The sequence below is a fragment of the Pinus tabuliformis genome, chromosome 2_1 (assembly GCF_031772625.1).
Source record: "Pinus tabuliformis cultivar Carrire ecotype Pingquan chromosome 2_1, CPIR1, whole genome shotgun sequence".
Classification (NCBI taxonomy): Eukaryota; Viridiplantae; Streptophyta; class Pinopsida; order Pinales; family Pinaceae; genus Pinus; species Pinus tabuliformis.
Window position 1 is genome coordinate 131,195,291 of NC_142299.1, and position 25,981 is coordinate 131,221,271.

General features: G+C 38.7%; 1 protein-coding gene across 1 annotated transcript in view; it reads left to right on the plus strand.

Moving 5' to 3' along the window:
* Window positions 1–446: 446 nt before the first annotated feature.
* LOC149199118 (uncharacterized) overlaps window positions 447–25,981 on the plus strand; it is a 155,313-nt gene continuing 129,778 nt past the window's right edge. The window contains exon 1 of the mRNA XM_089402301.1: window positions 447–890. The gene's annotated coding sequence lies outside the window, so the exon portion shown is untranslated. The remainder of the gene's footprint in view (window positions 891–25,981) is intronic.

Sequence of the window (25,981 nt, forward strand, 5' to 3'; positions counted from 1 at the left end):
TTCCAATGATGGCACCTAGGGTAAATCCTAAATTCTTTAGGGTACAATACTAAGTCAACAATAAAACTCAATGTTGTTACAACAATATACTCATTGTGAGATCAACATATTATCTATAAAATAAAACCCAAATGAAAAAAATAATACACCATCACACAACCATTCAAACTAAACCCAATTAACAATATTTCAACCTATTATAAATCACACTATAAACTTTATTTTTAATATACAAAGCCAAAGCCAAAACCGCATGCTTTAAATGCATATCTACATATAATATATTTTACTCTTATACCGTTTAGAAAAAGCTAAAGCGAGCATTACAATATTTATATCCCTCCACACAAGAGGGTGACCGAATATAGTGCACCTACATCGAAGCAGGATTTATTCATGGGAACAAACATCGACCATCGTAGCAGGATTTATTGATTATTTAGCGGGCACATCCATTCTTCAACAACCAAGGCGGCAATAATTGTAATACCCATATACACCACCACCACCTTGAGGCCCTAAAAAGAGACGCCCATCCACATCAAAATTTTCCTCGCACCACATTGAGGCCCTAAAAAGATGAAAACCCATGAGATCCCATCCACATGGAAATTTACCTCGCACTTGCTATAAAGTTGAAAGGTGTTGTAAGAGAATTTGGTGTATGGGTGGATGTTAAGAGGATTGCCAATTTTATTTTGGTATGCAACTGCCCACAGTTTTTCCAAGGAAGGCGCGGAGGGATAGAATTGAGAGTGGGAACCAATACATATAACATATGGAAAGGACGAAGGGTCATCACCACGATAGATTAGGTACCGCGGGAACAGGGTTTATAGATTCATGTTATATGCAATAAATCGCTCAGAAATTCAGCTGTTTCACTCCAGGTCAGTACTGTTTTATTTTTTTGGTTATTTAAAAAAATATTATGTTCGCTTTTCACCGAGCTAGAGTTTTTTCTGTATTTCTCCCTCAATCCATAGCCCGAATCATCAGGTAATAGCCGAAGAGATTTTATATTATATTTTTGCATTGCGAGTTGGTGGAAAGCATTGCATATATTTTCCCTGATGCGGGTTTTGGGGGCATGGTGGATTTAATTAAGGATTTTGGAGCCATGGGCATATTTTATTTTCTTGCATGTTTTGGGTTTATCAGGATACATATGCCATCTTTGCTTCTCAGTGCATTAGATTGTGTGATAGAACAAGGATGCAACTTTAATGCTAAGTTTGATCATGACCTAGATCATATGTAATCTAGGTTTAGCTTGATATTATGATGCGAAATTACTGAGTTATTTAGGAGACTATCACAGAACCATCCAAATGCTGGTCTGATGTGCACCTCGAGGTTGCATATCGTGAATTTCAATATTGAATATTTCGTCTGAATTGAAGATATGTAGATTCGAGCTTCACAACCTTGATGTGCAGGTGCATATTCTTTCCAGATTTAAATGGGCCTATTAGGGTCCATATTCAATATACACAACGCACGGCTATGCAAAATGTTGATGGATCCCCACTCCTATCGATTCTATACAGTACTTCGCTTCTCTCAATGCAAATTTTTGAGACAGACTTATCAGAGTGAATAAGTGGGTGGGGTTTGCATATTTCCTTTGACTACCTAGCAATCATTTAAGTTTGGGATTTAGCAACATTGATTACACCTTGAGAAACGAGTTGCTTTACAGTTCGGATGTGTTTGTGCTAGTGCAGATATATTTCATGTGTGCATAAGCTTAGGGTTTGAAATTATGAAATATAAATGATTCCTCAATCAAAATGGGAGAGTTGCTATAGTGCTGCATTACTCTCATGCCATGTTTAAGGTATAAGAGTGTTATAGATGTTGGAAAAGTGCAATGCTTCTACTGTAAAGGCTGATGAGTAAATTAATGGGAGGCTTTAAACATTCTGACAACACAACGATGAGGCACAACAACTGTGAAACATTTCTGCACAGGCTTATCATAGATATTCAGGGTGTGGTACTTTGAAAGTGAAAAAACTATTTTCGGATCTTGTATGGGCTTGTTCTCTCTTGCATGCCACTTGACAAAGAATGTTTTTAATAAGGATTGTTTGTCTTGAAATACATGTAATGTTTCCTATTATGGTTCTGGGTTTGATTTAAAAGTGCTTCATGTCGAAGGTATTCTCTATGCCATGGTGAGAAGGTAAGGGGTTATTTCTGGAGAAATGTGAGGATTGGGAGTAGATAGGACAGAGTGGGAGGAGGATAGTTGAGACTCCATGCCACAACCAGAGAGCCATGACTCTATAAGTTTTATTGAAGATTGAATCAATGAGATAGTGAGTTTTCTCCATGAGAATTTGTGTGTCAACTGTGAGTGGATTGATTCATACTCAATTGTGAATGGAGTGGTGCACATGGATAACAAATGATGAATAGAAGTGGCAGATGTATGTTTGTTTGTTTTATTATTATTATTATTATTTTTATCTTTTCTTTTATCTTTTTCTTTGTTTATAAGCATTTCCTAGCTTATTAGATTATTTGTATTCATTTATTTTCATAGAACTAACTTTTTGATCTGGGGGGGAATATGAAGCCCAACTCCACATTACTGTGGTTGCGATCAAACATTGTTAACTCATACACATGAACAGAGCTCTGTGCCCTCTGGGGTTTGAACCTGGGTTATTATCATGGCAATGCCTGGTCTCAACCTCCCTAAAGTCCAACTGATAACTTCTGCTTGGAATTCAGTAAACTGTGAAATCATGATTGTGGAGAAACCATAGGCATTGCAGCATCAACATTGAACTTATTTTCTTTCTGGAATATGCTTACAAATAAAAAAATACCAGTATGTCACCAAAATAAGCACACAGCAGATAGGCTGCTGCCATAGATATAGTTTGAGCCTTGAGGGTAGAAAACATAGAGCCCACGAATAAAATCTAGTAAAGTAAGAATCAGCAGGACCATGTGTGAAACAAAACAGGGCCATATATGCAAAAAAAAAAAAAAACAAAAATTATTTTTACAAGATCACAGATCTTCATGCAAGGGAGCAGTATGGCCCTGATGAAAACCCAAAGAAAATCACACCTTTATAACTCCTCTACAACATGGCCACTGCTACATGCACCACAGGGTACTGGTAATACCAGAAATCTGCAACCACAACATGCCTGCTGCTAGATGTGGACAGATCTTGTGATTGCATTTCAAGCAACATGCAACAATACTGCAGCTGAACACCAAATTAATGCAAGAATGTCAATAGACATGCTATACCTTAGCAGTCAAATACCGCAGCTGCAGGACTTTTGGGACACACGGAAAATGGCTACAAATTGACCCACAGCCATTTTTTGCAAGCACACTGCCACCGAACAAAAACAACAGCTTGAAAGCATCTGCCAGCCACAAACCAGTTGTCCACAGGAAAATGTGCCGTCTGTAGCATACAGCCATATTCTAGCCTGTGAAATCCCCACTGCCACCATATCTGTCAGAAGAAAAAAAATAAATAACAGTAACTCTCTATGGGCAGGAGAGAAAAACCAGATCAGGACTCGCCATGGAGTCTACTTCCATAGTAACCCCAACCCACCAAATAAAACCCTATGTTATGTGCCACAGGCACCTAGGTTCTTCTTGCAACTCATTGATATCCTCCTTACCATGGCTGGCCACTCGTTTGAAGTCCTTTGCATGTAGGTGAAACCCTACTAGCTTTTGGGGGGAGAAATACCTCTTGTTTCGAAGGAGATTTTCTCTGCAGGCCTCTCTGGGTGGAGGCAATGCTAGTTCTCTAAGGCGTCTTTTAATGCTAGTTTGTTGGTAACTCTGATTGTGTTGCCCCTTTCAGGTACTGCTTCTAGTCATTTCCTGTCTTACAAGCAGGAATAAATTAGGTGATTAAAGAGGATATACATCAATAGTTCATCCAGGTCACATGGACTGAGCCCTCCAAGAGTCTTTGTCCCAGGATGATGGCATTCTACTTTGAGCACTTCATGTAGCTGAGAAACAGTTTCATTGTCAGATCTGTGTATGGTCGGAGACATTGGATGCATAGCATTAGGATTCCTCTTGGCTAGTTCAAGGTTTGCTCTCAGGAGCTTTGGATTGAGACATATCATCGCATCCTGTGGTTGGTAGGCCTTGCCTCCACTCGGACTTGAATGTTTCCATCACTATCTCGTCCTTATACCTAGCTCTCTTGATGAGAGAGGTGTTATGACACAGGATACAAATCTTATAGGACCTTCCAAAATGGACCGTGTCAGGTGGGTCACTTCCTTTTTGCCTTCTACCTCATCTGCTGGTAGTAGAAAGCAACATGCAGAGACCCAGGACACGTCTGACACCAATCATGAAGATAATGCACCTCTTCTCCTACTTCAGCTGGCAGACCCATCCCCATGAGGCTTTTTAGGAGTTCCCATTCTTATTACCCCGCCACCCTGTTTGGGAGACTAGGGCTTTTATCTCCAGGTTATTTCAGCAGCCTCAGAGTTAGGAGAGTCTTGGCTGATTGTTACTTCTCCGTGGTTGCTGGTAAAGCGAGGAGGTTGTCATCTTCCTGCTTCATTTCATTGCTTATTTGATGCAATACTGGGGCTTCTCTTCCCCCTCTTCTGGAATCTGCACCTACTTATGACTGTAGCCCTTTATCAAGTGGTATCTATGCTTATTCTTTTGGCTACTTCTATCATTGAGTTGTTTAGCAGCTAGCTTATTTTATTTTATACTTTATCTTTTAGCTTGTAGGAGTTGGCTTTGGTACTCCCATAGTTTGTCACCGGTGGATTGTATTTTTGAGTCCCATCGATCTACTTTTTTGGTCATTAGTGGACATTTATGAAATTATGTTATCTTATCCTCTTCCCTCTCTTCACTCTACTGATGGAGTAGTAATGGAAGTTTTGTTAGGTTAATGAACTGCTAACTTACATTCTGCTGAAAAATCTAATGTGTTTTATATTCTTATTGAAGAAGTGATGATGAATTTTGGGCAGTGAACATAGATGGTTGATAACTTTCTGATTGCCATGGCTTACTGAACAGTACGAAGTATCTTATTAGATTCTTCTTTAGCTAGACAACTTCCAAGTCATTAAAACATGGGGACAATAATGTTCGTTCTTTGATCCTTAGTTATAGTGCCCGGAACATTTCCATTCATAGTGGTGTTAAAGATTACAGGCACTGAGTAAACCTGTAAGGTAGTTTGTTAGTGATCCATTTATTTCGACATCTTCTATAGCGATTTGCTTATTTTAATGGGTTAGAACTTAGAAGTAGCAAGTAGATATCCAGTGGTTAATTTTTGTGTTTGTTGCCAATGGTCACTGTGGGAAGGATTGGTATAGGACATTGCACTGAGAGTAGTGAGGTGCATCTACAGCCCAGGTAGATATCATGTGTGCAATGTTAAAGAAATAATTTGAGAAAAACTGATGTGTATAAAATTGAAAACTTGAAAAATTGGAAAAAAAAACTGATCAAAATAATAAAATAAACCAACACAGATCTGTCTAGAGCAGTGTTGCAGGAACCGTCCCCCCCCCCCAAGGATCCAAAGGCAGATCCGCATCCCGTATGGATCCGCCACCGATCCTTCGGCGGAACCGCGGATCGGAAAATCGGATCCCCACGGTTCCTCCTTTTTGGTGATTCCTGCAAAATTGGATCTGTGGGGGCCCGATCTGCGGCTCCTACTACCCGATCCACGGTTCCTACTGCCGGATCCATGGTTCCGGAAAGGAGGGGTGTGGATTTGTGGAGGTTCGGGCGTGTATCCACCGCGGATCCGAGAGAAGGTAGATGGTTCCGTGGGTCCCATCCATTTCCATCTTTTTACTTAAATTTTTAAAATTACCATGAAATGACTCGGGATGTTTGAGAGTGGTTCTAACATCATCAAACTTCATATGGAGAAAATAGAATTTCATAACCCATTCAAAATTCAGCAGACTTAACAGTTTTTAGGATCAATGGGATTGTGGTGTTTCATTGGATTATATCATGTATGAGGGCATGTGATTGGCATTTAATCAAGAGCAACAAGCCCCATATGTACCCCAGTCTTGGTGTTATGTACCCTTCGATCAAGTCAAAATCATTGATCAGGCATGTTAAGCTTTCTCTACCATATTATAAGACTTGGATTAAGCTGTTTGATCAAAATTAGGCAATGTTGACCAAAATCCCTATAGAATTGAAGTAGAGGCAAAGGCTAGACAAGAGAAGAGGAATCTAGATTGTAGATGATTGATGCTGGAATAATTAATCATTGATGTACAATGGATGCCAAAAATATGCATGTTTTCATGTCTTCTACAACTAATTTGGTATTTGGGATGCTTGTTTTGAATATATATATATAGTAGATGCTTTGCTTCCTAGATTTTTGGAAAATGACGCTTCCGCATCCCCGCTTCCAAAAAACATCCCCGCTTCGTGCAAGATTGGTCTCGACTCCGATCTTTTAACCACTGATAGTGTGGCTCGATCTCTTTTTGATGCCTTTTGGTGCTTAATTGATACAGGGTTAAGATGGCCATATGATGGTTGGACAATGATATCCCTAAGTTCTGTTATGTTTGTTTGTGAACATAATATGTGGAAGTAGTTGGAATAATTGGGCAATTTTTTTCTTTCAAATTTCAATTGTTCATGTGACGCACATCTTGCAAATTTCTACCAGTATTTTGCCATGGCTCCAATTGTCAAATATCAAAAACTTAGTTAGCTGTGAACAAGTGCGCTTCTAGAGACAGAGGACTGGCAAGATGAAATAGGTTCCCTTTAAAGTAAATTAGCAATATGCAAGGTGAAATATACATTTTACAGGGCTTATTTTATTGGTTAAACCCTTCTATTTCCCCCTTCTCAATCTTTGTTTACGTAAACCTATATTTGTTACAATTTGTTTATAATATGTTCTTGGCAGTCCTTATTTTGCTATTTTTACCTGTGGCTTTAATTTTGCTATTTTTACCAACAATACTCTTGAGTTCTATTCACCTTTCTCTAGGCATGAGTGGACTTTAACATAATCTCATTTCATTTCTGCAAGCATAAACTTTCTTGGGTATTATTCTGTTTGACCATAGGAATTTCTTTATGTTTTCATCATCAACCAAGAGGGTTTCCTTCTTGTCCTTTTCCAGCTGAAACTATACGAGGGTTTCAACATTTTATTTATTTATTACTTCAATGTTCCATATTAGCCTAATTACAATTCTATTTCATTTCCATTAGCAATCACATAAACCATTATCACATTGACAGTAACTGAAGAAAGAACATAAAACAATAAATGCAGAATACAAGCCAAGACAAGAGAACACAAGAATTTGGCTCAAGCCAGGGAAAAACCCTTGATCAATCCTTCTTATTATAAATATCAAATATTCAGCAGAAAGAGAGAGTACAATACTACAAAGTTCAAATGCCAAACAAACAGCCCAGCCAAATCTGCAATTTCTGCACTCTGTCAAGACTCAACAGCAGTCAAACTGCCCAAATCAGAAAGTCAACAGTGGTTAATGCAACAGTAAATTTGACCTTCTTGAGCTCGGTCAAGGTCAAAGCAATTCGGCCTTCCTTGAAGATTAACCAGCAGCAAAAACAGTCATCAAAGGAGCAGTCAAACTCGGTCAGCCAGAAAGTCTGCTCTGCGGTCAAATAGTCAACACATGCCTGCAGTCAACACAGGTTAACCTTCCCAGAAAATCTCGCTTTTTGTGCCAATAAATGTGGTCTGCTTAAACAGAGAGAAACCCACCAAAAATGCAGTCAAATGAAGGCAAACAAGGGCAGGACAATGCTGGTCATAGCTGGCTGTAACTTGGTCAACACAGAGAACAGAAATGCCCAGTCAAACCTTCGCATGTGTGGAGATGAACAGGCTGCCCGTGATTTATGCGACCTGATCAGATGAGAAGAGAGAAGAATGATGTGTTGTTAATGTGCCAAATGAGGTTGGAGGTCTCCTGTATTTATATGTTGTGATGGAGAAGGGTCAATTTATCCAACTTGACCCCAAGCCAACCTTGACAAATTGTAAATGTGTGGATTTGACTTCAAAAACATATTTCTCCTTGTCCAAATTTAGTGATCTTTAAGTCAATTCTGGTCCTCTCGAAAAGAGGATTTCAATCCAATAATCAGCTTCTTCAAATTGTTGAAATTTCTGAATCTAACACATTAGAAATCCCTACTGCATTATCTGGTTTATTTTATCTACTTGTTTATTCCTTAACAAGTTATTTATTCATATAAATACTGAAAATAAACACAAATGCAGTCTTAACTCATATACAGATCGGCGACTGAAATACTAGACAAACACACAAGGGACACCATTTTTTTTGGACAATCGTCCCTAGAAAAACCCAATGCGGGAAAAAACCGGTGCAACAGTTCTGAGAGTTTTATTATTATGCAAATTTCTCGAGTACAACTAGGGTGCCAAACTGTCTCACCCAACAGAGATTTTTACACGGTAGTAATACCTCTTCTCGAAGACAAAGATTTTTACACGGTAGTAATACCTCTTCTCGAAGACAGATATTTAGCTTTTCAACACTAGTCTGCCCCACGAAAATATTTTTGGTGCTTCTTGAAGGCTCTGTGTCAGCCCTGCTAGCCTGTGTGTAGCTCTAGAACCCTCTGCGTCAGCCTTCTGCCTCTTTGTGTCAGCTATCTGGCCTTTTGTGTCACCCATGCAGCCCCCTCAGCCTCTGCGCAGTCTTTAGCTGCCTCTGTGTGGCTCCTGCTGGCTCTGCGTAGCCTCCTCAGTCTCAATGTTGACTCTTTGGCACTATCTCTACCTCTCTGCTATGTACTCACTACAACTCAGATCACTTGTTTGAATTTTCTCAGCAAACCCTGCTCTAGAAAATCGAACTAACTGATCAATCTTGGTGTATCTCCAATTGATCCTTAAGCCTCCTCTTATACTTTTCCTGTTGAGTCTTCAACGGCTGAGATTAAGTCTCTAATCATTGGCTAAGATTAGATTTGGCTTGATCCATGTCATTTAGAACATTTTCACCAAGTTTTATATTAATACTTATTAATATTTTATTTTTCCTAAGTTTAGACTTAGGAACCCCATTAAAAATATTAATTATTTTAATATCTCTCTAACTAGGTGGAATTTCTCCAAACCATTTCTAAGTCTTGGAGATCTCATGTGCTTTAGCCTCTCCACCAATTTTCATGGCTAGAGCACATCCGATGCTACCACAAATCAACACAAATTAGCTGCCCAAAGTGGAATTTGGCCCTAGTTGTACATTTTAACACTCCTTCTCAACTAGGGAAATTCTCCTTGCCAATATCCATCGGTCATCATGCCATCGTGATCATCTGGCCCTAGTTGTACATTTTAACACTCCTTCTCAACTAGGGAGAATTCTCCTTGCCAATATCCATCGGTCATCATGCCATCGTGATCATCATGTACTATCTCTGCATCTCGTCTCATCTCCACTGAATATTGATATAGATAATAAGAATGATAGATCGAGAGTGAGTCACAAGACCTTACCACTCTCCACTAACAAATGTGATTTCACATAACCAGGGTAGAACCCCAATCAGACTTGATCATGAGTGATCAAGTTGTTGAAATACATGCATCCTAGACATAGAGAGTACAGTAGTACATGATGCGTCCACTTGTAGTGCTATGGTCCTTATCCTCTTTTCCCAATTCATTGGTCAGATGAGAGGTACTTCCCAAGAGTCCTAGACTACATGGGTAGGATGTATGCTGGGGCATCTGCAGGAGAAGGTGAATCACTCATCCTATACATATGTCATCAGTCGTAGGGGAAGATGAATCACTCACCCTACACACATGTCAACCGACATAGGGGAAGGGGAACGACTCTGTGTTATTCACCACTATATATATGTTTATATCATACTGGGGTATATACTCACAGGGGAGGGATAAACCACGCACCCTGTACACAACGAACCTACTGGAGAAGGATGGACTACTCACCCTGTACACAATGAACCTACAGGGGAAGGATGAACCACTCGCCCTGTAGTCACATATAGCTCCGAAAAGCTCTGAAAAGTACCTCGTCCCCCCAGGAGCTCCTAGAGCTCAATGTTCAACTCAGACCCTCCTAGTAGGGTCGTTTCACGACTCCCAACCTCTCTCTGAAGGAAGATATACTTGACCTTACCAAGAGGCTTTGTAAGGATGTCAATAACTTTCTCATCCATCTTGGAATGTTGGAGCTTGATTGCTCCCTGCTGTACCATGTTAGTTGTACCTAATGTCAATATTCTTGGAGTGGTTGTGGGACATGAATTCTTTGAAAGGTGAATCCCACTATGATTATCGCAATATACAATAGTGGTTTTTAACACGTACTCAAATGGCTCACTGAAGAGCTTCCTCAACCAAATGGCTCACTGTTATATGATACAAGAAATAATCCTTTCTCTGCCAGTAGCTTCTCCTGAAGCTTAGACCCGAGGTCTAGAATTTTGAACTGCCTTTCAAAATATGTTTTGAATGTTGCTATATATATAATCTTCTTCAAAAGACAATTGGACTTCAAATGAGTACCTTAGTTGTAGGAGAAAAGCCTTTTTAAAAAATAATATGTATAAATGCCTTTGATGATCACACAGTCCAGATTTATACTCAACAGGTTGGCTCTCTGAGCAATATTGCATTGAAATTTTGAATGATTATATATGTCTTAAGGCTGTGCACATTTACCACACCTTATTCTCTTCATCTGGCTTCAGTGATCTTCCAAGCTCAGATTTCATGTATATAGAATTGAGGCTTTCAAGCATCTAGACCTGTAGAATAGGACTGTGATTTCTTTGAGGTATAGTGACCATAAATCAACGTCCTTTTACTTTTCAAGCTTCAGAACTATTCATCTCTTCCACAGGGGTCTCGACTCCTTGGGTTATTAGGAATTCCAAGTAGGTCTTCCAAGTTGGCCTTCAAAAAATTCTTATACTAATAGGAGGACTTGGTTTCTCTTCTTGTAATCTGAGATTATGAAGCTTCAAGTCAAGCTATTTATGCCTAAAATTCAAGGGAGACTCGACTCCTTCTTTCCAAGGAGACTAATGTCACTCTTCCAGCCTTCAATTTGGACGCAGGTTCTTTTTAGTGTATTATTCTTCAAGAGTTCGACTTGTAGTTCAAGAGGGACTTCTTCTTGCACACACAAGGTGTCATATACAGAAATTTGGGCTTCAAACTCAGAGCTGCGCTACCTTTTTTCAAGGGGATTGGACCTTCATAGGCTAGAGGATTAACCTTCTAAAACAAAGATTATAGAATCTAGGTAATTACTAAGACCTTGAACCAATTTGGATTTGCTGGCTTCTTTTGATGGCTATAAGGACTACTCCAAACTCACGAAGATGACCCTTCCAAAAAAATCAGATTACCTACAAATATGCTCAGAATTCGGATTTCAGAACTTGGAAGATGATTTCAGTCCTTAATTCATGATTACAGGACTCTGCTCTCCTTGAGAGATTATTCGGACTTGAGAGGGTTGCTAAACTAGCAGTCCTTTGACCTTCTCGAAATGTCTTTCGGTTCTTCATGAACAAAGCTCTTAAACTCTCACTCTTCTTGAGAGGGACTGCGGTCATATCACAGAGAAGCAGGCTAATGAAGATGCCCAGAACTTCAATCTTCCATGGAGAGTTTTCCTTCTAGAGGCAATGCCTTAATATGGCTATTAATCTGGCCATTTAAACTTTGGGAACAGAGCCACTAGGCTGTACCAAAAACTTTCTTTGCTTTGAAATGAAGACTGGTCACCCATATAGAATACAGATTTTGAATCACTTCATACTTTAGACCTCATATCTGAAGTGCTTCCTTTGATAAGATGCTCGACCTTGAATGGCTATTGGACTAGCTCCTTGGACTTCTAGCACAGAGATTTTGAATCACTTCATACTTTAGACCTCATATCAGAAGTGCTTCCTTTGATAAGATGCTCGACCTTGAATGGCTATTGGACTAGCTCCTTGGACTTCTAGCACAGAGTTCATGGGTACTTCTTCTTCACTCATTGGAATGTAATTTAGTCACTGATTAGGGCTCCCAAAATTAAATAACATAAACAATAAATGCAGTCAAGCCAAGACAAGAGAACACAAGAATTTGGCTCAAGCCAGGGAAAAACCGCAAGATGGGGAAAACCCTTGATCAATCCTCCTTAATTCTAAATATCAAATTTTCAGCAGAGAGAGAGACTACAATAATTCGAAGTCAAAGTCAAAATTGACTTGCCAATTTGATGATCAATACCATTGTCTAAATGCCAAACAAACAACCCAGTCAAATCTGCAGTCAAACTACCCTAACCAGAAAGTCAACAGTGGTCAATACAGCAGTAAATGTGACCTTGAGCTCAGTCAAGGTCAAAGCAATTCTGCCTTCCATGAAGATTAACCAGCAGCAAAAACAGTCATCAAAGGAGCAGTCGAACTTGGTTGACCAGAAAGTCTGCTTTGTGGTCAAACAGTCAACACAGGCCTGTGGTCAACACAGGTCAACCTGCCCAGAAAATCTTGGCTTCTGTGCTAATAAATGTGGCCTGGTGAAACAAAGAGAAACCCACCAAAAAATGCAGTCAAATGAAGTCAAACAAGGCCCAGTCAATGTTGGTCAAAGTTGGCTGCAACTTGGTCAACACAAAGAACAGAAATGGCCAGCCATGCCTTTGCACATGTGGAGAAGAACAGGCTGCCTGTGATTTGTACGATCCAATTAGATGAGAGGAGAGAAAAATGATGTGTTGTGAATGTTCCAAATGAGGTTGGAGGTCTCTTTGATTTATATGTGATGGAGGAGGGTCAATTTATCCAACTTGACCCCAAGCCGACCTTGACAAATTGCAAATGTGTGGGCTTGACTTCATAAACATATTTCTCCTTGTCCAAAAGAGGCATGTTTAATAAACAATATTATTGTGTTATAATCAGGGTTTTGTGCTCAGTTTGATAGTTTAACTGGATTAGACAATGTAAGAGCGTCAAAACTGCAAAACAATTAAGACAAATTACGAGCAATGATCACAAAAAACTTGGTAATATCATGAATATTTAACTAAACTGGGCGAATTGTAATGAATGCATGCTCTTGATATATATTATTTTTGTTTAGGCACTGAACTACCAATTAACAAACAACTTTGTCAACACAATACTAAATGTTTAAACAATTTCAACTTCTGTTCTAAGTCGCCTCCCACATTTGAGTCATGTATTGACTACACGACTATGACTTGTCAACTAGGCTGGTGGATGTAAGTTCATATGACTATCAAATAAAAATTAATTACTGAGCAATAATCTAGAGAACTAAAGTGACATTGCATATCTGGATGAGAATCAAGTGAAACATGGAAAGACCATATGGTATATTCTTAGAATGTGTGATAACTTTTTGGTGTTGCTTGCAAGTGACAAAGGTGTGTCATGACAGAGTAATTCATCTTTAAAAGACCTTCGTTGTCTGCTCATTAGGCATGATGATTTTTGCATATATTGAAGAAAATAGTGGCACATAGAAACTTGAAATATTGAAGTATCATTTTCAAGGACGAAGGTTGAAACAGCGACACGTGGCATTCTGTACATGTTTGCTCTACTGATCCAGTCCATAATCAAGTCATCGTGGGAGATTGGGTATAAATTTATTTAGAAGAATCCAATTTTGGTCTGACTTGTGGCGTTGGAAAGAAGATTCAGAGGGCTACCACAAGACGGAATTTCAGAGCTTGGAGAGCCGAAATTACAGAGACCACTGTTTCAATATCAAACTTAAAAAAGGAAGCAAAAATGTGTGTATATTTTTTTTATTTGCATAACTTTTGTTTGAAAAATTAGTTTGAAGTGATTCAAAGGACATAGTGAAACATAGATATCATTATTTTGTTCCAATATGCCTTGAAAAAAAGGACACACCCTTTAAGCAACCAGAGAGCTCTAATATGACACATGAAGAAGATGGAGAAATGCAACATGATATATCAAAATTGCGAGACCAAGTGCAACAAATTTCGCTCTCACAAAGGGTAACAAAAAATGAATTGGAAGCGACGATGAATGTTAAGATGGATGGTTTAAAACGCAACATGGATGGTTTGGAATTAAAAATAAAAAGGGAAATAGAACGTTTGAAGGATGGTTTAAATGCAAAAATGGAAGGTTTGAAGGAAGGTTTGACAAAGTTGCTACAAGAAATGCTTCGTAATGGCAACAAGGTATTCCATGAAACTCATGATGAGAACAAAAAGAATGTGAATCATGATTTTAGAGATTCTAACATTGGGTTGAAGACCAACCATATTCCAAAGATCGATATGAGGAAGTTTGATGGCAAGGATCTAGTAACATGGATACTATAGATGGACAATTTTGTGATCTACATAATGTGCTACACACACAAAAGATACACATTACATCTTTATATTTAGAACAAAATCTGTTTGTGTGGTATCGATGACTTTGTTCTCGTAAATCAATTGTCATTTGGACAATTTTTACGGAAGAATTGGTAGCACATTATGAGGATACAAAGAGTAATACCTTCTTTAACCAATTGATAAATCTCAAATAGAAGGGTTCAATGGCGAAGCACATTGAGGAATTCGAAAGATTGAATATCAAGATAAATGATATTCTAAAGGAGCATATGATTGATGTCTTCATAGGGACTTTAAAGCAATATGGAAAAAGTCGAAGTCGGTATTAAATCGCCAAGGGTCCAAAAATTTAAAAACTTGTTAAAATCGAGATTTTTTTGAAAATATCTGCAAAATTAAAAAATATAAAAATATTCATTTATTTTTATTTTTTTAGCATCTAGAGTATCCACAACATCAAATAAATGCATTTCCACATAAACATGTAAAGAAAACTAATATATAATATGTATATGAAGTGTAATTCTACATCACATATCAAAATAGTGAATAAACTCCTGAATCTTGAGTCTTGTCTGAGTCTCAACTCTCAAGAGTCAAAATATCAACAAAAGATATAATAAATGTATATCATGGGTCATCTACATGTCATAAAGTAATCAGTCATTGAGATCCTTTGCCCCTTTTAAGGGTATAGGGAATGGCTTTGCCTTTTCCTCTAGAGGAAGAAGGCCCAGCCCCTGGAAATACAAACGGACTTGGTCATCCTCTAGAAGCCGATAAAAGAGCTGGTCTCTGTCTTATGTTGCTGCTTCCCATCCTAGATGGTGTCACCTCCTTCTCATCATCCTTATCGAGCTCTGCTTCCTGACCTTGATGCTGCTCCTCCTCCTCTACCTCTGGCTCTCCCTCCCCTACAACTGCTACCTCCTGTGGATCCACATCTAACCAATCAGGGATCGAGTCCATGGTCAGCCTCTCAATCTCGACCCTCCATGCAACAATTGTATCAATATTGTCCAATGAGATGGCTTCCACATCAGGAGGTTTCTGAAGTTGTCTCACCCACAATCAAAGATTATAGTAGACGTAGACCATGTCATTGAGGCGTTGGGACTCCAATCTGTATTAGGGTCATAGATTGTAAATTAGTACTTAGAAAGTTAAAAATTTATATATTAAAATAATCAAATGAATGCAAAAATTTTAATTTAAATATTTTTTTACTTGTTGCGCTTTTTGCTCACACCCAGAGGAACTACATGTTTGGCTGAGCACTCGAATGGCAAGCTTTTGGAGATGGGGTACTCTGCCACCATAGCTTGTCTACGAAGCATTTACAAGTTAAAAGAAAAATGAGAAACATAAAAAAAACATTGAAATTCTAAACTTGAAAGTTTGAAACAAATTGAAGCTTACGTGGCATTTTGGTTGTCCTATTCTTAATAGCCATGGTAAAACCAAATGTGCCACCTCCCATCCTATATACCTCCATTTCTTTAGAAATATCTTCACGTTCTTGCTCATATGCCACCATCCTCTCAACACAAGTGAAGAATGCATCCATCACCTCGTCATCAAATCTGAAACCATAGGCGTAAGCAAATGTGGGGTTGAGGTAGATACCTGCAGCATGAATGGGGCGATGGAGGGTATTGTTCCATCACTCATCAATCACTCTCCATATGACATCTTGTTTCTCTAACCCCTCGTCTCCCTTATCTTCATAATAAGCACGAATGGCTTCTTTGGCCCTATCCATAGCCTCATACAAGTACCCCATTGTGGGTTTGTCTCCATCAACCAACTGAAGAACCCTTACCAAAGGTTCTGAAATGGCACACACCTCCTCTACTCTTGCCCAAAGCTTTGATCATATGAAACTAGTTTGCATATGCCTCTCCCTCTGGTTTGCGGCTAATAGATAAAACACGTCAATTTGGTGAAAGAAACATGCTCGTCACATCCCACATAGAATTCAACAGAGACTGAAGAGATATGAAAGTAGTGGCAAATCATGTAATGATAGGACGCACCAACTCTTTGTTGTTGGTGAATCTTCTCATCAAGCTAAGCAAAAATGCATGATTATATAAATTTTGTTATGCTCCTGGATGATTCAACCATATCCCTCACAATAGGAATCTTACCTATATCCTCCAACATCAAGTCAATGCAGTGAGCAGTACAAGGTGTCCAAAACAAGTTAGGATACCTCTCCATAAGCAACTTGCCAGCTGCAACATAACATGCAGCGTTGTCCGTTATGACTTTGATAACATTTCTTGGGCCTATTTCATAGTTCATCTTATCATAGTGAACAAATGTTTGGAAGAATGTCTTTGTTGCTTTGTATTCGATAAACAAACACAATGGGTCAAGTGGTTATATTTGGCTGAATGGTGGTATAACACTAACTTCCATATTGTAGAAAAAATGATCCCATTTATGGCACTTTATGGATATCATCCACCGTCCATCACATCATCTTTAAGAGGAAAATTCTAAGGTTCAAGAAGTGGAAGATCACATTGAGCATCAACGACAAGTTCTCCAATTCTTAAAGGATAACTCCACTCTGGCGCAGAATTAAATGAAACAACAGCAAATCAGCATCACAGTGAAAGACGTTTTGACGTAGGCGACTGGGTATTTTTATGGCTACAACCATACAAACAGATGTCCCTCAAGCAAGCTAAGAAGGATAATAAATTATCATCCAAGTGCTATGGTCCTTACAAGGTGTTGCAAAAGATTGGTACTATGGAATACAAATTGGAGCTACTTGCATCTTCCCGAGTACACCCAGTTTCCATGTTTCATGCTTAAAGAAGGTTATCATTGACAAGCTCCCACTTCAAACAATATTTCCAGAACTTGATGAGGAAGGAAAAATCATATTGGATCCTGAGGCAATCACGGAAGCAAGAACTTGACAGCGACAGAATCGACCAATTTCAGAGTTTTTCATTAAGTGAAAGAACTTACTCGCTGAAGATTCCACATGGGAGGATGAGAATTTTATATAGAAGCATCTACAACTACTCAAGCTTTGAGGACAACACTTTTTTTGAAAGAGGGGTATGTTAGGTCCCTATAATACTAATATAGCCCTCTTATTGTTATCGTTGTGCCCATGTAATCCCCATATTGTTATTGTTGTGCCCCATAGAAACCCACTATTGTTATTGTTGTGTCCTTATCTTATTATTGTTATGTAGGCTTTGATTATATTGTGACCCCTTAGACTCCTATATATACCAAATAGGTCTTGTCATTTGTATCATCCAAGAATTGTTCATTTATGTGATGTAAAGGAGGTTTCCCCCTGACTAACTTTCAAGTCGTTGATCTATTTTTCTTCTATTTTGTGATTTTGTTTTCATAACACTTTCCTCGTGTTTTTCACTCAAAAGGAGGTTTGAATCTTAGGAGATTTGATCCCTCTTGCCGATTGGTAGATCTAGAATTATTATGGATCTATGTTGGTTTTTATAAAAAAAAATGAAGGGAATACATGCACTATTGATGAGGTTTCATTAAATCTTAATAATACATGACATGGTGGCAAATGATCAAGTTTTAAAAAACTGAAATTGAAATATGTGCTTGTGTGGACGAGTGTTCCATTGGACTCGAAGACATATTTGCATGTAAAGTCTAATGAGGAAGTGCTTAAAGCATCCCCTAAAGTTGGAACACATTATTTAAACAAGATTAAACTAAAACTAATTTATATGACTCTTACGAAGCAATGTTACGTGCTTCTATACTTTATGCCACAAGAAAACCTTGTGAAGCTTAAATCACAATAATTTCTCCTCCTATAGGAGATTTGACATGGTATTAGGGACATAAACAAATCTAACTACCATATATTTGTAGAATTATCGAATTTGGATACCTGAAGTGTGAGTAGAAACCCCTTCAAAGTCACTGATTTGCTTTTTCTTTAGACTCTTCGGAGAAAACTCTTCGAAACTAGAAAGGTTGATATTATTCAAGACTCAAGACCTACTTGATGCTTTTTTTTTCTTTCCATGTAACTAAGCACCCACCTTCTAGCCTCTAGGCAAGGATGATATTCTCCGGGGCTCAAGGCTAGTACAACAAGAAGGCTTGAAGACATTACAACAATATACTCAATATGAGCTCAACATGTCACTTTCGGGGATTGAATGTGGGTGGGGAGGATAACAATCATTCCTCCCAACCATTCAAGATAAACCCATTTGACATAGAGACACCTCAAGCTTGCATGCAAGAGATAAAAACTGGTCCAATAAGTGTTCTTTTACAGAGTTTGTGATGTGAGGGTAACTTCTGCTTTATGCTGCTTTTTGTTTGAATGCTTCTGGTAGTGGTATCAAAATTGTTTGATCCCCAAACTGGTTTGGTTCGAGGTTTGGAATTTTAAATGGCTGGTTTAGTACCAAACAAATCGGTTCCATACAATATGACCAAGGACGTTCCAAACACAATTTTTTTTGGGTGGGGCAGCCTAATGTTCAAGCCTAGGGTCCTACTATTGCTATTCAATTAGTGGTAATATTGAATTCTTAAAGTAAAAGGATGAAAATGAAAGCCATTTTCCTTTATCTTTATGAAAATGTAAAAATGACATTCTCTTTCCTTTATCTTTATGAAAATGTAAAATGACATTCTCCTTTATCTCTTTCATTTTCATCCTTTTACTTAAATTTTTAACATTACCATTAATTGACTTAGGATGTTTGAGAGTAGTTTTAACCTCATTAGACTTCATATGGAGAAAGTATAATTTTAAATCCCACCCAAAATCCGACAGACTTAATGGTTTTTCAGATTCCAGGATTGGAGGGATTGCAATGATTTTGTTGGATTTTTGTCACATACGAGGGCAAGGAACCGACATTTAATCAACAACACTAAGCCTTATGTACCTTGATGTAAGTGGCATTGGTTGTTGAACTCTTGTCACGAGCTTACTAAAAATTTACCCATCACTCAAACAAATTCTTGGCTTCACATGTTTAGCTTTTTCTATCTTATTTTAATGCTTATGAAACTAGATTCATCCCCCTGGCCTCTCGTGTCCTGAATTGGCAAAATCAGACTTTCGTGCGGTGTTAAAAGGCTGATTTGGCCATTCTATTTTCACATTCAACTTTCTTCTTGGCTATTGATCTGGAATTTATCCAGGACAAAGAATTAAAGGTATTACAGACTCGTGCATGGATGTGCCTACATTACTTTATGTAATGGATCGTTAAGATTTCTAGAATACATAGACACTGAGGCAGTTAGAGAAAAACATAGTAGGCAAACATGTAAACATGACAAGTTTAATAAGGAGTTCACCCAATGCTCTTGGGCTACTTCTCCTGGTCCAGCCTTCAGTGGTGGCCTCTTTATTATGTTTTCAAGCAGAGTTTTACAACAGTGAGCTCAATTCGAGCCTCACGAAACAGATAAAAATCAGTAGGACTGGAGTTCACAGACTCTCCTTACTGAAATACGACCTCTACTGGTCACAGCAGTATGACAGGCCTATGCCGAGGAGTTCACTTGAATCTCTCAAGCCTTCTTTGGAGTACACAGACTCTCTGTTTCTCTCTGGCTTTGTCTGGCTTGATGATGCCTTCAAGTCAGCTCGGCTTCTACTCTCTATTCTCTGCTTTTAGCTTTCTTCGTCTAACTAACTCCCTGCCATTGCCTGCTGTCAGTGCGTGGCTTTAAAGCCAGTTTGTTCTTCGACTGTTCGTTTCTGCTTCCTGGCCTTCTGGTATCCTTGCCTTTGTTCGTTCGAATTCCTCTGCTCTGCATCATCATCACTGGGTAACGTCTCACAGGGAGTGTCAGATTCCTTGAATCATTTTTGAATGACCGTTAATTCCGTTTGCTTCAAGATTGCCCGTGAATCAAGACTCTTTTACCAAACTCATCGTCCACGTCGGACTTCCATCCCCTGTAATCTTGCTTTATAACTTCGCCAAATCCGGTCATTTATCAAGATGCGCCTCCGCTGTTGATCTGGGCCCCCCCAGATCCTACGGTCGTCGTTCATATCGGGCGAGCAAGTTGCATGATGTTTACCCGTCCGATGCGGGCAATTTTCTCTCTCATCCGCCGGACGCGTGTCGTTCGGTGTGTGGCATCAGGCGGGACTCAGTCAAAATTGCTTACCGCCTCGAGGCCTTCCGATATCTTGCTGGTTTGTGGAATCCCGCGCTATGGAACCAAAACGGTTACTTTTCCACATTTCATTGTGATTTCGGGTCCGGGCGCTTTGGGGCTTTCCTTCACTGAGAGGGACACTCTGTGATACGCGATTAGCGCTAATTGCGTATCAGAATCTACCTCCGTTTATCGATTTAGCTTCCGGTTTTGCCAATTTGTGCCATCGCTCTTTACCATGGGCCAACGGTCTGTGCACTCGACCAAGGGTTCTCGTTGCTCCGCTCCGGCCACAACTGCAACTGTCACGAGGATTCCTTCTGATAGCTTGATTTTTCTAAGACTTGAATTTTTTGGCATAATTTGAAACAGTCATGAAAACTTAGAGTGTTTAGGACCCAATTCGGATCACGACCTTTCCACTGAAAAAGCTTTTGGACCACCAAAAGTTGGTTTTCTTTTAAGCATCAATCAAGTGAGGGTATAGATTCCTCGCTTGCTCAATTTCTATCCATTTTACACTGCTTGGCTTTGAACTTTTGAGTCCAATCCTGAGGTACTCAACATCCCCTCTGTGCGTGGTTCTTACCTTCCTGTCTAAAACTGTATCTTCCTGCAACTCATTAAGATATACAGGTAACAGATCATCAATAGAAGACAATTGACTCTGCTCTTCGGGGTCTTTAATTAATGAAGGTTCAAATAGTCTCAAGCTGTCTGCATTAACAACTGAGTAGATGTGCATGTAAGCTGGTAAATCAAGGCGAAAAGCATTCTCACCAATTTTCTCAAGTATTTTGAAAGGTCCATACCTTATTGGCTTCAACTTCTTACCTTCACCTTGCATTCTGTCTTTGTTGATATACAGCCAGACTTTATCACCAACCTGGAAACTATGCTCCATCTGATGCTTGTTATGCCTTGCCTTGTACTTGGCTTGGCTCTTTTCCAACTGTTCCTGTACTGCTTGGTGAATCTCTTGGATCTGTACAATGAACTTGGTTGCCTTGTCCACATCATTGTGTCCATCAACTGCTATGTCTTTGCCAAAGACAAAATCCAATGGTGACCTTGGTGTGAAACCAAAATAGGTCTCAAAAGGAGATCTTTGTGTAGAAGAATGTTTAGCTCGGTTGTAAGCATGTTGCACATAACATAAATGTTCATCCCAAAGCTTGGGATGCTTGCTGTAATAACCTCTAAGCAACTAGATCACTGTCCTGTTGACCACTTCTATTTGGCCATCTATTTGCAGATGAAAAGTTGTACTCTTTTTCAGTCTGGTGTCCATCAATTCCCACAGATTCGACCAAAATTTCCCAACAAATCGGGTATCTTGATCAGATATAATGGAAGTGGGTAATCCAAAGTGAACCCATGTATGATGAAAGAACAACTTTGCAGTTTGTTCAGCTGTAATCTGTTTGTTACAAGGTATTAAAATACACATTTCGCTGAACCTCTTCACAACAACATATAAGTAGTCATGACCTTTCCTAGATTTAGGTAGTCCTCCAACAAAGTCCATGGAAATACTTTCCCAAGGATGAGAAGGAATTGGTAGTGGAGTGTACAAGCCTAGTTTTCTATTGCTGGGCTTGCTTTTAGCTCACATGGTACACCCTCTTACATATCTAGAAACTGTCTCATTCATTTTTGGCCAATAACAAAATCTTTGCAGCTGTGCAACTGTTTTACTTACACCAAAGTGACCTGATATTAGAGAAGTGTGTGCTTCTTGAATTATCTTTATTCTTTCAGTTTGTGGAATGCATAGCTTTCCAAAATGATACAAGAGCTGGTCCTTAACATGATAGTCCAATTCTCCTACTTGTTTGCCTTGACTTAAAGTTGCATATACATCTTTAAAATCCATATCTTGAGCATATTGTTCAATGTAGCTTTCATGCAATACTGAATTATGCTTAAGTATAGTAGATGCATTTATAATTGGTCTGGACAACATGTTTGCAACTTTATTGTGTATGCCCTTTTTATATTTGATGACAAGATGAAACTGTTGTAGAAAACCCATCCATCTATAGTGTTGTGGTTGCTGCAACTTAGTTTGGGAGTGTAAATATTGAAGTGGTTGATGATCAATGTGTATAACTGTCTCTTTACCCAATAAATAATGTTTCTACCTTTTCACACTCTGTACCAATGCATACAATTCTTTATCATATGTGGAATAGTTAACTACTGCAGAATTAAATGTTTCCGAATGATAGCATATGGGTTTACCATGGTGCATCAACACTGCTCCCATGGCATAGTCAACGGCATCCGTTTCAATTTCAAATGGTCTTTGAAGATCAGGCAGTGCTAGTACTGGTGTTGTACTAATTTTTTCTTTCAAGGTGTCAAAGGCTTTCTGCTGTTTGCCTCCCCACTGAAACACCCTGTTCAATCATTTTTAAGCATGTAAGGGAGCTGCAATTAAGGAAAAGTTAGAAATAAACTTTCTCCAATATTGTGCTGCTCTTAGGAAGCTTCTAGCTTCTGTAGTAGATTTGGGCTTAGGCCAGTTTACAATGACTGCAACCTTAGAGGGATCTATCTTCAATTCACCACCCCCTACTATGTGACCCAAATAATTCAAATATGTTTTGCCAAATTCACATTTTGAGAGTTTAACATAAAGAAGAATGTCATCCAAATATACATAACAAAATCATCAAGAAAAGGTTTGAATACATCATTCATCACTCTCATGAAAGTAGCAGGAGTATTAGTTAAGCCAAAAGGCATAACCAGCCACTCATACAATCCCTGCTTTGTTTTGAAAGCAGTCTTCCATGCATCTTGCTCTGCAAATCTGACCTAATAATATTCACTATGCAAGTCTAACTTGGAAAAATAAACAACTTCTTTCAACTGATCTAATAGATCATTTATGCGAGGAAGGGGATAACGATTTTTGATTGTTATTTTATTCAGTGCTTGGTATGAATGCACATTCTCCATGAGCCATCTTTCTTTCTCACCAAGACAATTGGAGACCCACATGATGATGTGCTAGGTCTTATGAACCCTTTTTCGAGCAGCTCCTGTACCTACTTCTTGATTTCTGCATTCTCTAGAGCGGACAACCTGTACATTCTGATGTTAGGCAATGGAGCATCTTGCTGCAAATTAATATCATGTACTATTTTCTTTTTGGGTGGCAGACCTTTAGGCTTTTGAAATAATATATCATATTCTGAAACAACTTTTTCTAAATCAGCTTGTTGTTTAGCATCACAACCCTCAAATACATTGGTTTTATCAGGTTTCTTTTCCTTTACAACCATCAGTAAAAATTGTTTGCATGAATTCACAATTCTCTTCATCTGTCCTGAGTTTATGAGAATATAATTATTCTTTAGCTTATGAGCTCTTACAATATATTCGATTCCATCTTTAATGAGTAGATACTTGTTTTCAACTTTATAGAAAATAGCTTTTCTGTCATACAAGTAAGGACTTCCTAAAACAATTCCACATATATCCAAAGGAACTATATCTAACTCAACTTCATCTACAAATGCCGACCCAAAAGAAGTTTACATTGTCTAGTCACTTGTAGCTTTGCTTTATCACATAACCAACCTAATGGATATGGTTCCTTGTGAGGTGTGGTTAGTAATCCCAACTTCTTTACAATTGCTTCAGAAATTAAATTTACTTGTGAGCCACTATCAAACAAAGTATCAATCTTTTGATGATTGGAAATAACTCGAATATGAAAAAGTTCATGTCTTTTCCTCTCATTTTCTTCATTATCAGTAGATTGTGCAGAATTACTAGTAGATGCTTCAAAATTTTTACCTTTTATACCTGTGGCTACGATTGTTGTTTCATCCTCTGAGTCTGACCCCAAATCCTTTTGAATAGCTACAACAATCTTTTTTTTTTTTGCCCTCGTTTTTCTTGGGTCTCAGCTCCGGATGCAAAATCCAACAGTGTTCATCATCATGCCCATCCTTCTTACAGTGAGTGCATGAAGACTTGCTCTTTTGTACAGTATTTGTCTTCCTCTCTTTCCATTTTTGTTTTCTTTTCTCCTTATTCTTGCTTGCCGTGGGTTTGGATGATCCCCCAACTTTTGGGTTCCCATTCTTACCTCTAGCCTCTAGATGTGTATCCTGAACGGATACTTCATATATGCTAGTGGGATTAAACTCGAGGATAGTGTGCCTCATGTAGCTGTGTAGACCACCTATATACTTCAGCAAAGTTTCAGGTGAGTTTAAAGAAATTCCTAGAATCAAAGCTCTTTTCCTAAATTCTTGGGTGTAACCTTGTACACTTTGCCCTTTTAATTGGCGAAGAGTTTACCAGCTCATCATGGCTTGCTGCATATAGGCTATTGGATAGAATTGCTTTTTAATTGCAGAAACAAATTCACTCCAGACAGAAAGAATCTTACCATGTTTCTTCATGTCAGCTTGTGTCCTGCCTTCCCACCATACCAAGGCAGTGCCTCCAAGGCGTAGGTTGGCCAGCTGAACCTTACTCTTGTCTGAATCTGCACTCTGCAATAAACATCAATCTGTCTGATCCAATTATCCAACTTCTCTGCATTCAACTCTCCATCATATATTGGCAAATCAAATTTAACATTTAATTTAATCAAAGATGCTTTCTTTTTATTTTTAGGGCTATGAGGAGGTGTGAGAAATTTTTCTTTTTTCCCTTTGCCTTTAGGGTGGTCATGGAGGAGAGATTCTTCTACTCCCTTGTCTTGTTTGGAGTTCGATGGATCTTCATTTCTATTTTTCTTAAATTCCCTATACATTTCCTTCACCATGGCTTTCATGGTCAAAAAACCAGCTATGAATTGGGAGTTTGATTCCAAGGGACTTTCTTATGACATTTTCCTCTTAGGATAGACTCTTCCAATTTCTGGGTTAGCTTCAACCAACTCTCCTCCTTCTAATTTAAGCTTTGATCTAGCTATCATTCAACAACAAAATCCAGCACAAGCTTGTCTAACCTTAATAACCTAGAGCTCTGATACCACTTGATCTGGAATTTATCCAGGACAAAGAATTAAAGGTATTATAGACTCATGTGCATGGACATGCCTGTGTTACTTTATGCAATGGACTGATAAGATTGCTAGAATACATAAACACTGAGGCAGTTAGAGAAAAACATAATAGGCAAACATGTTAACTTGACAAGTTTAATAAGGAGTTCACCCAATGCTCCTGGGCTACGTCTCCTGGTCCAGCCTTTAGTGGTGGCCTCTTTATTATGTTTTCAAGTAGAGTTTTTACAACAGTGAGCTCAATTCGAGCCTCACTAAACAGATAAAAATCAGTAAGACTGGAGTTCACAGACTCTCCTTACTGAAATACGGCCTCTACTGGTCACAGTAGTATGATAGGCCTATGCCGAGG